This window comes from Copidosoma floridanum, unplaced genomic scaffold, assembly GCF_036245765.1.
Source record: "Copidosoma floridanum isolate Cflo_tuat_1 unplaced genomic scaffold, Cflo_Japanese_pri ptg000001l, whole genome shotgun sequence".
In the NCBI taxonomy this organism is placed as follows: domain Eukaryota; kingdom Metazoa; phylum Arthropoda; class Insecta; order Hymenoptera; family Encyrtidae; genus Copidosoma; species Copidosoma floridanum.
The window spans coordinates 3,251,868-3,265,194 of record NW_028321878.1 but is presented as its reverse complement, the minus strand read 5'-3'; the positions used below and the strand labels follow the sequence as shown (position 1 = coordinate 3,265,194).

At 45.5% G+C, this 13,327-nt stretch overlaps 1 protein-coding gene across 1 annotated transcript in view; it reads left to right on the top strand.

The window, feature by feature from the left end:
* Window positions 1–8,124: 8,124 nt before the first annotated feature.
* LOC106640342 (uncharacterized) overlaps window positions 8,125–13,327 on the top strand; it is a 46,255-nt gene continuing 41,052 nt past the window's right edge. Inside the window, exons 1-2 of the mRNA XM_089589143.1 lie at window positions 8,125–8,437; window positions 11,010–11,285. The gene's annotated coding sequence lies outside the window, so the exon portion shown is untranslated. The remainder of the gene's footprint in view (window positions 8,438–11,009; window positions 11,286–13,327) is intronic.

Below are 13,327 nucleotides of genomic sequence, written 5' to 3'. Positions count from 1 at the left end.
GACGCTTCCGATGCTGCGCGCCGTCGCCATGTTGCCCGCACACACATGATGTACGCGTATCACGATTTCATCCCCCTTTCGCTGGCGCATGCGCGCCCAACCGTCGCCCCTTTCACGCTTGGCACCACAGCCCCTTCGTAGATACACCATATACATGCGCGTGAAAAAGGGGCACGAGCAAATTAAGGAGGAGGCTATACCCGCTGGACTTGTTGCGCGCCTCTGAGCTACATCGGGGGGAGTTATAGGGAGGGGGGGGGAGGTGGTGGCCTTCGCTCCAGAGACCCGGAAATCGATTTTCAGCTGTACCCCCCGTACAGCAGCGCCACGATTCACTTGCGTGGCTGGATCTCCTTTGAATTCCGGGGGTTGGGCGCAGTGTGTGTATTTATAGGTGGCAAGAAGGGCTTGCGGGACGCCCTGCATTTATATACATACCCTCACCCGAGTCATCCCGTTATGAACCGTATACCGATTATTTTGTAATAGGCATGCAACGAACGGAGCTGACTTTGCTGGTGGGGTGTATCCTTTTGATATTTTTAATCGACAACACTCACCACTGTGCTGCTCGTACCAAAGGGTCAATCAATCTCTTTTTGTATATATACGTATTGCCGGCTGAATGTTCTTCCCCTTAGAATGCGTGCGAAAAACATCATCGCAACATGTATGCTGTGTAGTTGTTCATCTATATGGGCAAAAGTGGGATTATCGATCGGAGAATGACCCCCTACTCCTCCTCGCATCCTCCGGATAACTCTATTTCGCCGTCAGCGAGCGCGTGTATACATAAATACACCATACCGGCCTCCATCTCTCTCTCTCTCTCTTTCTCTGGTGTTCACGGGCTACTTACTCCGTGCGGGTAATTTATAGCGCCCGCGAGTATTATTTTTACATCCCTCCGGCTGGTATGGAAATCTCTCGGCTCTTCCTTATTTGCTCGTATGATCCGTCTTATAAGCGGATTTGCCATTTTTATTCCTCGAAACGCCCCCATCTATAGGAAGACTTTGTCAAAGCCACGGAGTGTCGATGTACGTATCTGTATTCATTGGAGACCCGTGAGCAAATTCGGAGGATCCAACTCTGCTCGGCTATAAGTGATAAAAAAAAGCTTTTCCAGCAGTCCATACGCACCTTTTGGTAACACGTGTACAGCTATACACTGCACGGACGAAGGATGGCTCCATTGTGTAGGCTCGTGGAATTGAAAGCTTTGGAGTAACGGGGTTTTATTTTGAATGATCGAACGGTACATTACAGGGGTGGGATGCTTTCATCTGCACCTGATGGTCATTTATTTAATTGAACCTAATCTCTAATATATATATATATATACCTATGTCAATTTTCCACGCGGGGAGAACGTAGTTTTTTTCTTTTTTTTTTTTTTTCTACTTTGGTGCGAGCGAAAAATTCATCAGCTTCGTTACGTTTTTGCTTGATTTTTTTTTTTTTTTTTTTTTTCACTCCACGAAAGAAAAAAGCATTGTTCACCGACTCGATTTTTTCAGAGCCACCAGCGTCGGAGGAAAAAAAAAAATAGATAAGCGGAGCGTCAGCAGCGATAAGCCGCTTGAAAAATTACAGTTCCACCATCGCGGCAGAAAAAAAGCGACTGTATTTTATTTTAATTTAGCAAAGCCATACCGTATATACCTAGTAGTAAAAGGAGAGCAAGAGAGTTGCATCGTAATAAAGTCACGGACCGCAGGGCCGAACGAAAGCATGACCGTCCTCGACCGCGACGTGTACGAGGGATGATGAGGAGAGGGGGGGGGATCTCCTTTTCTCTCCTTTTTTTCATCATTCCTCCTGTATACCCTCCCGAACGAGTGAATAGGAAGAGAGTACCTGTAGTGACCGGATGAGCTTGATTGTCAGTGCGGCTAAGCTCCTGCTCGTCCCTTCCTCTGCCCCGGACGGATGAGGCTAGGGGGCTACTGTTGCGTGTTATTGAATCACACACGTCTACCTCGTGCTTACGACGATTTCTGAAAAACGAGGCTGATGTACGTGCTCTTGAAGATTAACATCACGTGGAAAGCGATGGAAGATGGACCGCACATCCCTTTCGAGGCAAAAGGGATTCTTTGAAAATTTTTGCGTTGCCCATCGGCTACTCGTTAGAACCTTTTGAGGAAGAAAGCAGTTATGGACATCTCATTTTCTATGCACAAAAATCAACGGTTGTTTCGTCATCCAAGAAATATCTTGAATGTCACTTACACGGTTCAAAAATTCCGTTGGAGCTCGCGTGGAGGCAAAATCCTCCGCCGATGTCGTACGCGACCTAACCGCTGAATTTTGGGTGGCCGAACGTGACTGGAGTCCCGAATCGCTTCGCGGTAAGCGCTCACGCGACATTTTAAACTCTACTTCTAGCGCACCTCTGTCGATAATCGTCAATCCTTTGAGGGTGAAAAAAAAAAAAAAAAAAAAAAAAAAAATTGATTTTTCAAGCGCTACGTGACGATAATACGTATATTTCTGAGCGCGAGCAGAAATTGCCGCGAGTTCCATTTCCAACGCGAGGTTGAGAGAGATGCTGTCGGCTAACGTGAAAAATAACGATGGGAGATTGCACTACTTTCGTGTATAGATAGAGGGGAAAAATCAGTAGTACGAATCGAGTTGGGTCGAACGGTCGATGGAGTATACGTTGAAGATGAGCCACTGAATTTTTCAAGCTCGAGCGATGATCCATCGGTAACAGGAATAAACCAAGGACGTTCCCTGGGAGAGTCACAGAGATCTGCTCTCCAAAGCCAGAAATACAAAATTCTTTCAGTTGTACTGGTTTTTGTTGTATACGTGAGGCTTTAAGGTACAATATGTTCCGTCCGCGTGCTCTTCGGTGCATGCGTTCACGTTACTCATTGGCACAGTAACCTGAGGAACTTGGGTCACTTGGAATGACTAAATATCCGTTTTCGACACTCCAATATCTTACAATTTAGCTTATTGTACCAAACAGAGCCCAAAGAAAGTAGTGGGGGTTGCTTGATGAAAAAAACATTTGAAGTATCAAGACCAGCTCTCATGTATACGAGAAAGAGAATAGTGGCAAGGTGGTGTTTAACATTGATCAGAGTCGTGCATGGTCCTGGGGCTTCTCGGAACTCGATCCTTTTTTTCCTTCGAATAAAAGGGAAATATACATATATACTTCTTGGGAACGGCTAATTAGAAGGTTTGCCGAGAACTTTGGGAGGGTTGTAAAATTTTATACGACGCACCATCCGTGCAAATATTTGTGCCGGGGAGGGAGGAGAAAAAAAAAAAGTAGACATCAGCAATAAATTACGGGTTGAAGACCACCTACTCTGATAATTGTGTTGGCTCAATTCTCGACTAACCGTTGGCTCTGCTTCTGTTTGCCCCCTCCCAACTCGTTGCCGAATCCACGTTTAAACTTTCAACTTTCTTTCGGAGTCTCATTTTCAGACCATCAAATTGGTTGAGCATTTGTATTTATTTGAACGCGTGGTGGTACGTGATTCATCCGAGTTTTTTAAGTAAAAGACAAAAAAAAAAAAAACATAAAACCAGAATACGTATCAGTATAGATACTTGGGTACCGCTGCCCTCATGATCCCACATATACACGTTGTATTCCAGTTTGCTCGCCATCGGATTAAACCTATGATTAGATGTCGTGGCGATCGGGGGCATGAATACCACGTCTGATTCCACCGGCACTCGCTGAACTTACGTGCGATCAAATTGAAACGTACAGTGCACGGCAATACGGTACACTTGATAGTAGATACACCAGGGGGGGTGACGGGGGGGCGCGTCCGAGCGCTAAATTCTCGCCCGAGTCAACGTAATATACCTGCTCGTTGCAGCGGAATATCTGGTAACCGAGCGCGGCTCGTGCCCAGGTGCTAATGGTGGTGCAGGAGAAGGAGGCCGGTGCGCCGCACCCTCATCAAGCGCGTGTGGGAGCAGGTGCACGGCCATGTGGGTAAAACGTAAATCAGCCGAGCGAGGGTTGAAAGTTCGGACTCCCTCTAGGGAAGGGGTTGGTTCTAGCTCGTTTCTCTTCCTCCTTTATCGTGTACCTACATATTACGCAAAGGAAATTACGCTCCAGTTTGCGGACGGTATATCGAGTTTACCGGCTTTATCGTGTATATTATGTGTATATTTACGCGTATAGGTGCCACTGCTCCGGCTGGGCTTGGCGCGAATGAAATTTTGTTTACGGCCCGCGGGGTGGCGATTGAAATTTATCGGCTCCGATGAGGCAGCGCTTTTCTTTCCAGAGTTTTTTTTAAACCTATTCGCTATGGGTTGGTTGGGAAGTAGGGAACAATTACGAGGACACTGTCCTACTGAGAAATACGCCGTAAACGTATGCAGAAAAATAACTACGATTTTCAACCTCGAATCGTCTCCGGCGTAAAACTAAAAGGTATATCGTGTGATGGAAAAGGAAACTGGACGGAGAGGAAAGGAGGGTTTTTGCGTGGCCCGCTTTCCACACTCGAAATCCCATATCTTGCGCTCATTGGTTCGATATTTTTATCCTCGAAAACTATCAAATAAAAAGTACATGGTACAACATCATTTAGCATCTAAAATTTGACTCGTTCACTCTTTTAATAGCAATTCAGCTCGTAATTGATGAAAAATTGAAAAAGGCAGCTACGAGTGGTTTAAATTTAAACTAATTGCCTGTAGTTTTCGACCTATATTTTACTCTGCTACTGGAGCTTAAACGAAAGCTCGTACTTTCAAGTGCTTTCGACTACTTTCACAGCGAATAATCCCAACTTTATCGAAATGAACATTTTCTTTCTTTTTTCCTCTTTCTGAACCTTCCTACTTTTGGTATGTTTTTCGAGGCTCGTAATGAAGGGTGTGCTCTTTGAACGAATTAAATGAGTCGGATCAAGCTGGAAAAATCAACTTAAAATGAGATCTCGAATCTGCAAGTTATAGTTAACATATACCTCGCATATATATACATATATGTATATCTGAAACGTCGTCAAATCAAAAGAGAGGCACAATCACCCGTATCTACAGACTTCATCTTCGATATCATTTGTCCCTTATTCCCTAAAGGGAGCATAAGCGCCCATGTAAAAGAAAAAAGTACCGAGCGTATAATAGATCACTCAAAACTTTCCAGACACACCTCTTTCCTTTCTTTCTTCTTCATACACCACCATTCCTTCTCTCAAGATGTGAGGGTGTCCGTGACCTCGTGCTTGTCCGAGCCTTATTATTAGGATGTAACAATAGCAGCCACCTCCCTTCGCTGATATTGTGTCACGAGGCATTTTTTATCATCGCAAGGACGTTCGTGTAATTGAGCTTCCAAGCTCGTTATCCCCTTTTGCTCTTCTATTTTATTTAACACGGGAGATGTGTTACTGGCCTCTAGCGTCTCGTCAAAATGCACCTTTCTCAAGCCTTTTTTTGTCATTAGCGTGGAGCCGTGACCAAAGATGTATGGCCCATGGAAAAAACAAAGTTTTTATGTCAACATACCAGTGGCTTGGGGAAAGAAGAAGTTGCCTTCAATTTTCATGGGGTGAAAGTTTTTTCTTTCAAGTATTAGCTGTAATTGTGAGAAAATTTAAGCTATTCCAATATTGTGGATGGTTATACGTTCAAAAAAGTTTAATAATAACCTTACACTGTGAAACGTATTCGCGAGTCAATACGACAAAACAAGAATTTTTTTGTTTCTCCGTACTAGGGGAGGTAAATCCGAATGAAAACGCAATTTCGCTCGAATAATCTTACCACGATATTTGACGTGTAAACATAATACCCACACAAACGTATCGCTTGGCGTTGGTGCGCTGTTGTGTATGGTGTAAAAAAAAGGTCAGAAAATATTTCTACCGGATACCTCCGATTGATACACCAGCTATTGTTGTTGATTCGGGATTCCGATTCTCCCGGTACAACTTCTGCTTTCTTTCAACACTTGTTATGGTGTCGGATTCCATTATCTCGGGTATACTGTGAATTTCCCGCGCGAGATAAAAGTGCTCACCCCTCTTTACTTTGTTTTTATCGTCAAAAATGCAAAAAGTTTTTCACACGAAGGACACTGAACCGAAATTTTATTTGACATTTAAATGAGGTCAGGATCAACGCTCTGTCTACGAAGAAGATGATAGGGGGAGAAGAAGGATACTCCCAGAAGCCATGAAACGACGAACGAGGGGGTCGAATGGATATAAAAAAAAAAAAATTTCAACGCGATAAAAACTAAATTTTCTCGTTCAACTCGCGAGGGTTTTGCTGCGCCCGTCCTGTTGGTATCGAAATAATAAGCAAACTCTACCCCACTCCTTCTTTCATTCACGTATCCATGTACCGTGTAGTAATGTCCTTTCGGCGTTTCTCCCCGACGAATTTAATTTTCTCGCAACTGTCGCGTTTTTCCCTCTCCCTCCATTACAATACATTATCTCTCCCGTGCACGTGTAACATTCACCACCAGAGAAAGCCAGGTTGAATTCGAGTTCGGTCTGTATTCCATCATCGGCAGGAGCTTAAATATACAACCACACACCACGACAGACAAAAATGTACTCTAGTACAACTGTCATTTGGTTGAAATATTAAACCACCCGCAAAATTATGGCCCGCAATTCACGTGAAATTAAATGGATTCTCCCCCGCGACCCGCTGGCTGTAATTTTGTTAAATTTTATTATCGCGCAACAGACGTCGGTGGAGACGCTCCTCCTTCCCTCTGGGGGGTACTAATGCAATTTCGGTTAATGGAGAGGGGCTCCCCGCGTATTAGCGCGAGGAGCTGTTTAAACGCGCCCGAGTTTGCTGGGCGAGGACAAACAAGAGCTAGAGGCCAAACACCTACTCTGACCCTCCCGTATTCGCTCCTTTCGCCAAGCTATACGGATAAAACGAATGAAACAAAAATAAATAAATAAATAACTTTGCAAAAGGCCAAAATTGAAACAATAAACTGCAAAACGGTCGTCGTAATTCAACGTCATTTCTCCAATTCTGTCCATAGCGAAAGCTCCGGGTGAACTTTGGTCCGCCTCGATGCTCCTTGGATGCGAATCGTTTCTCAACTGCTGAGCGCCGCTTGATCATCTCAAACTCACCGATTGCTGCGCCGTTAACGTTGAATTTGCGTAAGTATAAGTATATCCCACGAGCGAGTTTCATCTTGTAGTATATTCCACGGGGATGAAATTTTCAGTGGGACTTGGGAGCACGTCGAGCTTGCAATTGATTTGCGTGCAGCAACCGCGGCTTATTCTATTCATCCTGCGGTGTATACAACAGCGCGACAATCCTCCCGAGAACGTTTGGATGTAATGATACCTGTGCGCAGAGAAAACCGCACTCTTGCGCGTTGCGTGTACGTGGTTACGGTGGTGCTAATTTGAAGACGCGAGGCTGACAAGTAGGGCGTATTTTATCGGAGTTGTTGGCCATTTTTTTTTCATACAATGCTTCGGTACGCTTTTACCACTACGTGCCGTCAAATGGTGGTCGGCGTGGCTATCGAACTGCAGTGCCAATAGTACAATCATCCTTTACACCTTGGCATGTGAAATAAAGTACAAAAATGTAGTAAAAATCCTGCATAACTTGCCACGATGGATTTTCATTTTTTTGGACAAACAGTCAATTTATACGTCACCGAGTGGTCGGCTTGCACCAACCTTGAAAGTCTGACTTACCTTTTTAAAAGAAAAATGAAAATTACAAAAATAATGAACAAAGACAAATGAATGTCAACCACGGCGCGTCTCTACGTACGTATACGAGTGGATAGGAAAAATGGCACCTCGAGCCAACGCTGTCCTCTGACGCTATTGGAGCTGTGTACGTTCGTGTCAAACAGCCTCGTGGAGATAAGCTCGTATAATGACCATTCGGTGGTCCTGCAACCCGACGAATCGCTATACACCGGCAAAGGTACAACGGTCCTCTGCCCCTTTGTCCAAGCTTTTTTCCCCCGAGTAACGACGTCCGCGGCGCGCGCGCGCGCTATATGCCACATCATAGACATGCACCCAATGCAGAGAGGGAGCGAGACGGCTGGCAGCTCTCGAAGCTCCTCGCGCGCGCCAGTTGATCTCGCCAGTTACGATCCGACTCTGCCGGTCGACGCCGGTGCCTCCACTTTCCTCGGGTTGTCGCGCGCGTGTGCGGGTGCGCGAGTGCGCGAGTTGTGCGCGACCTTTTTTTTATTTTTTCCCTCCTAAACCTCTTTACGTACGTGTAGATTGGAAGTGGTACGGGACGGCAGGTGTGCATCTAAACGTGTGTACCGGCTGGTGGATCTCGTTACAGCCACCCTTTTGTGGGGGGGGAAGGGGGTCCGGCCCCCTTTCTCGCGCACCAAGTGATGCTTGCCCGATACAGGGCGCACGCGACAAACGCCTGATAACTGCATTCACGGTCACGGTATCCCTTGGTGGGTCTTACTTCAATCTCTGTTTTTTTTTTCTCATTTCCTATCTGCTCGTGTCCTTTTGTTTTTTCAAAGACTAGGACGTGGAATGTACAATTTAGATGATACGTATTTGATCGCGGCTTTGCTCTTTATGTGTGCTCGATTCGGCGTGGTGGAGGAACAAGTTGATTCTGTTTGCCTTTCGCGTGCATGTGAAATCGAGCGGAAGGGAGAAGCTCGAGCTGCATTGGGGGATCGGCTCTGGGAATTATCATCGAGCTGATGTGTCATTTCATTAAGTTTACTGTGTTGGATATTCATATTAAAGTGGTCATTTTTGCATCTCGTGTTTGTTTTTTTTTTTTTTTTTTTTTTTTCATGCATGTGTCGTCTTGTGTTTCGGCTGAAGTACCACGCGATGCGAGCTTTCAGGGCTTTTGAAAAATAAAATCATCATTTCCGTGTAAGACTTGGTACACAGGTGCAGTTACAATAGGTAAATGGCCACTTAATCCAGTGGCGCTCGTATTTCAAGTCTAAGTATGCATGTAACACGCGTGAGACTAGGTCAATAAAGCCTCCAAACTTACAGTATACAAATGTAAATATGGTGTGAATGTAAATTATGTGAAAACAACATGGTTTCTTGATTAGTATAGTTAGGCTGGATGTTTCCGAAAGCTCTGTATTATTTCCGGAATGTAATTATATGAGAAATAACCAACGGTCGCGCAAATAAGATCCAAAATACTGGAATAAATAAACAATCGACCGAATTCCCTGGAGCGAGCCAGAAAATGTTACTTAGTGCCGCTGGAGAATTTTTGTTTTTTTCACTATGCAAGCCACGTACAAGAAAAACAGCGTTCCAACGCCGTGGAAAAAGACCCGCGCGAGTCGTTCCCTGAAACATTGTTTGCGAGCGTGTTCTGGAAAAACAGCGGAGTCGAGGGGAGCGAGAAAAACACGGAGAGCCCATATACATATATACGTATAGTCCCGCGATATTTTCGAGCTCTCTATAGAACACTGCTTTTTCGAAACAATAGACATCACAGGGTGAGCTCGAGGCGTGACGGACGTGCTAAAAATACCTCGCACCCGTTTCCACGATATTCTAGATGATTAAGTTCTCCTCCCCCGACTTTTCACACGAGTACGTAGGCCGGCTTTCTTCTTCGCGCGATTATGTCAAGTATTTATTAATTATATGACCGTTTATCGGTTTTCCATACAATAACGGCTTGAAAAATCACCACGACTACGGAGCACAGAGCAGTTTTCCACGAACTTTCGACGTGGGGTCGGACGCTGGATTCCGCAACATTTTGCAATAACCCAACTACGAGCCATTAATTAACCAAAGAGAGTTGGATGAGGGCAAAAAATGGCTTTGTGTCGGGAAACAATGGTGCTTCTTTGGTGAAAAAAAAAAAAAAAAAAAAAAAAAAAAAAAAAAAAAAAAAAAAACAAAGAATAGGTAACATTACAACAACTCTCGAAACAATGCCGACAGAGAGATGAACTCGAGGGGAGGAAAACGACGAGGCGAAAGTAAAAGGGCCGTAAATTACGTGCGCTACGTTTACCAAGTGTCGCGAGTATACCCGGCCTCCTCCCCATTATTACAAGCAAAGCTCCTTATGCGAGCCTACGGACTCCTTAGCTCTCCCGAACGTAAAGGCAGACATGGCCCCTATACGGCAGCTATCGATCGGTGGTCACGGGCCAATACAACAACGGTAGACCCCTCGGGGGAGCGGAAATTAGTGCCAAAACTCGGATAAACTCCGCTAGCCTTGCATACTTCCCACCGCTGGAATCCAAACGATTTAATTAAGATCACCCGGAAAAAAAAGTAATAATAATCCCTCGATCTTATCGGCAAGTTCAAATAAGCCAGCCGACCGACATACTTCCATCCGTCCCGTCGACCTTTTGGTGACGTCAACCGGCTGAAAGAAACCGGCCCAGCTCCTCGTATATCTGCAATATGCTTGCATACACGCGAGAGGAGGAAGCTGCAACGACAGATAGACGCGCTCGCTTTTGAATTCGCTGAGACTGCGTCGAGGAGATAATGACGCGTAGGCCCGTGTACGTGTATATACGCCGTGCGGCTTGCAAGCTTCCAGAACGTGCGCCATTAAAGAATGAAATTTATAATGTCGTTCCATGCTTATACGCGTACGTTGTATGAGTCGTGCGATCGATGTGTTGTTATTTTCAATGTAATCTTTTATACGGGTAAAGGGGAAAAAAAAAAAAATTACCAAAATTACGTAAATGGAGTCGGGAAAGGAGTTCGCGTATAGTTTTTAGTCGGCTTGCGTACCTCGCTCGGGTGGTTCAAAGGCTTTGCGCTACCGCCTCCTCGTATGATGTACACACGCGTATCTAATGCACCTTTCGACCGTACGTATGCATGAATTCCGAAGTAGCACGGCTTAGTCTACAAAGGAACACTCGATCCGCGTGGATTTTTCCCCTCGAGTTGGTCGATGCGCGTGTCGTACCGGTCCCTTTGGGGACTGCATGCATTACAAATGGTGGAAATGAAAAAAAAAAAATAAAAATAAATAAATTTCAACAGATAAAAGGTACAAATAACAACCTTCGGTGCCAATACCGTGGGGGAATCGAACCGCGGCAAAGCAAAGCCTATACGGTACAGTAACGCATATATATATTCAAACAGCCGTGATGGAGGGAAGGAAACAAGTGTGACAGTCGTCGGGGTGTACGATGATATTTGCAAGTTTAGAGTTGACGGCAGGAAAAGTTGGCGAGTCCACCGGTGCCGGAAGATGTAAGACTCAAGCTCCGCGAGTCCAAGAGGCGTAGCCGTTCTCCCTCGCATCACACAAAGGTAAGCTTTTGAAACTCTCATACTTGCTTGTTGTATATACGCGTAAGATAAGGATTGTACACAAAAATGTACGGGTATAATATAAGCACCATCAGCTCTGCAAGGAGACTCCAAGGCAATTGGATGACAAGTCCGTGTTTCCAAGCGTACGTGCATTACGCAATTGGAGCTCTCGCGCGTATAGTGCACGCGCGGCACGCAATTATGTATTATGCGCACGTGTGAGAGACGGTGAAGCTCAACGAGAGATAGAGAGCCGTGGATTGGCCTCGCGGTCGTGGTGACTGTTATTTATCCACGAGGCGCTTGGCTGCGATAAAAATACAACCCCGAGCGTGATGGCTAATCGAGCGAGAGAAGACTCGCCCCTTCTCCAATAGATCCACGAACCTTTTTTTATTTTACAACGGGACGCTTCCGGTATACCGTTTGCTCCACACTCGGTGTAATGGCTCTAATCGAAAAATTACCTCCGCGCTCTCATCGCGCTCCAGAAATAGTCTTTTACCATTCAACTGAATATTTTTCTCGGCTTCTATTCCGTGCCTCTCGTTCCGTTGCACGGGGAGTAACAGGTTGCGCTGCTCTTATCGAACATTTTTATCGTTCGCGTGCATGACTATAAATAGGCACACGAGTTTCCCGGGGGGAGCCTTGCAGTCGGAAAATCAACTGGATGACGCACGAGGAAATTCAAATTTGAGCTCGATACGGATGCAACGGGGATTTTTGCCCTCGTCCGTACAAGGTTTTTATATAAAATAAAGGTACTTTGATTTTCGTCACTCACTTGCGCAGACTGCCGTTTGTTTCAAAATGTCAGCGAGAGAGAGAGTTTCCCGTCATCGCATTGGATTTCGTTGTCATTGTAAATACGCGTGTACATGTAAAGTCGAACGTGATAGGGGGGGGGGGGCTCTGAATAAATGTAATCGGATCGACGAAAATTGGTAGTAATAAACCAGTAATGGATTCGGCCCGCCTGGAAAATCAATGGAAAATCTTTGCTGATCCGTGCATGCTTTCTCTGAGGAATTTCAAAAAGTGCTCGAGAGTTGATTTTTCCATGCGATCGCATACATATATATTTATACGCGCGATTCGGGGAAAAAGATCGGGCAAGAATCGATTGCCCCCCTATTGTGTCCCTACTTTGCGCACACGCTCGTAACAAGGCGCTTTTTGTACGCTTGTTCAGTCGTTGCCGAAGCTCATGAATTATTTAGGTTTTTCTTTCATCTCCGCCTCGACAGAGACGTTCTTCAGAACACCCCGACTCATCTATTTCACCGTTACTTCAATTGCAAGCCGTTGAACGAAACATCACGGTAAACACGATATGCATTTAACAAACGTGTAATTATGATGGTGTTTATTCGGTAAACACATTGTTGTATGGTTACACAAATCCGTCGGTCCGTCCGATCAATCGTATTGTTCCAGAGTTACTTGATCCTCTTAGCGGAGCCCCATAATCTAAATCGAACGAGCAAAAACGTCATTTCCGCGCAGCGAGACAAATAACATACGCCACTTCCGCGGAAGCTCGAGAACCCGCGCGTGAACCAATGGAGGAGCCGAAGCACGAATTCAATACTGGAAATTCACATCGACAACCGCGAGTGCATCTGATCGCAAATAAGGTACAGGCACACGCTGGCAAACCCGTGCTACTTTCAATATGGCCGCCTCCGTGCATCAGCCGTGCAAATAATTCGCGGTTAATTGCGCGCGCGCACGTGCGTGTGCACGAATATTCTAGCGCAGCACCGATGACGTATATACGTGGCTTCGATATTTAGCAGCTGATGCGCTACGGCTACAGGCACTCGCAACTAATTTCCGCGACGGGAGAGGATGCGATTTTTAAATTCGGAGATTTCGCGTCTGACAATTGGTGAAAATGACTCGGGACCCGTGCTTGCGAGCCCCTAACAATTTTCTAGGGAGTGCTGGTTGCTCGAGTACTCCCCGAGAGTAGCCACGCTTGAGTATTCAAAGCGAAGAATCCTCACACGAAGGGATGATGAAAATGTAACGGT